This window comes from Limulus polyphemus, unplaced genomic scaffold, assembly GCF_000517525.1.
Source record: "Limulus polyphemus unplaced genomic scaffold, Limulus_polyphemus-2.1.2 Scaffold6154, whole genome shotgun sequence".
Taxonomy (NCBI): Eukaryota; Metazoa; Arthropoda; class Merostomata; order Xiphosura; family Limulidae; genus Limulus; species Limulus polyphemus.
Window position 1 is genome coordinate 51,044 of NW_013671764.1, and position 1,352 is coordinate 52,395.

The following is a 1,352-nucleotide window of genomic DNA, read 5'->3' on the forward strand; positions in this document are numbered from 1 at the left end:
CGAATAGTGGGATTGACCGTCACATTATAACGCCCCCACGGCTGAAAGGGCGAGAGATGGGATAAATCTGAAAGTTATAATCATTAGTAAAGTACTGTTATGTATCTGCTCGTTTGTTAATTTCCGGGGAACTCCAGTGACACAAGCCCTTTCCTAATTAAAACTAGTTTATTTTTTCTCGATACAACATTGTAATACACAGAATTTCCACAGTCAATACGTTTGCAATCTCGATGACAAAACACACACTTTATATTACTGTCACTACCGCTTGCTTGAGTCAATTATCTGTCTCTATATCTATCTATCTCTACAATTGCGCTGGTTTTTCTCGCCAGGCATATATACTAAAAAACAGGGCGCCTCGAACAAACTCGAGCCTCTCTGATAATTCATGATCCTTCCAGAAATTCCAGCGCGCATGCTCCCAGAGTCACGTGACTTCCGCTATCGTAACACTGCCCCTTCCTTAGTATGTTTCATTTACATTAAACCAACAGATAATTAACAATAACTTGATTAAATGTACATAATTTACAAACACAAAATTAAAATACAACAAAGTCTCTTAATTTTACGGGACGTATCTTCTTCCGTACTGGCCTCTGTCTCATTGGCTTCTGCTTCACGTGTGGTTCATCTGCTCCATCAGGAAATGTCCCATTATCGGTAACAGTCACATCAGTGGTAGTAACTTCATTAACAGCTTCACTGTTTTCCTTCTCAAAACCGGGTAGAGTTCTTCTTCGACAGTGGCTTTTTCAGGTGACACGTCTTCAGCAGCATCATTTGTTCTGTTGCTCACTTCATTCCAACTGAAATGTCCTGGACCGTGATAATGCCAAAGCCTGTTGGCATGCACCACCTTTGGTTTACCTCGCCGACCACATTTTATCCGGAAAGTCACGTCTGAGAGACAATCCACTATGTCATATGAGCCTTCCCATGGAGAAGACGAATTAGGAGACTTCCCTTTGGTCTTCGAGGATTATACAACCACACCTTGTCTCCTGGTACAAAGCTGACTTCAGTAGATCTCTTATCATAACATAGCTTCATGGAATCAGCAGACGTTTTCAAGTTTGAACACACTTGATGGTGAATATTATCCATCCTTTCAGATAACACTTTCACAAACTCTGGCCATTTTCACGCAACTCTTCGTTAGGTGGGCGTCCTGTTAACAGATCCACTGGCAACCGAAGTTCCCGACAAAACATTAACTTCGCTGGAGTGTATCCAGTGGCTTTATGCTCTGCTGTCCTATAGGCCATCAACTGTGGAGGGAGTAAGACATCCCAGTCATCTTGACAACTATTACAAAACTTTCCCATCCCTGTCCCAGTGTCCAA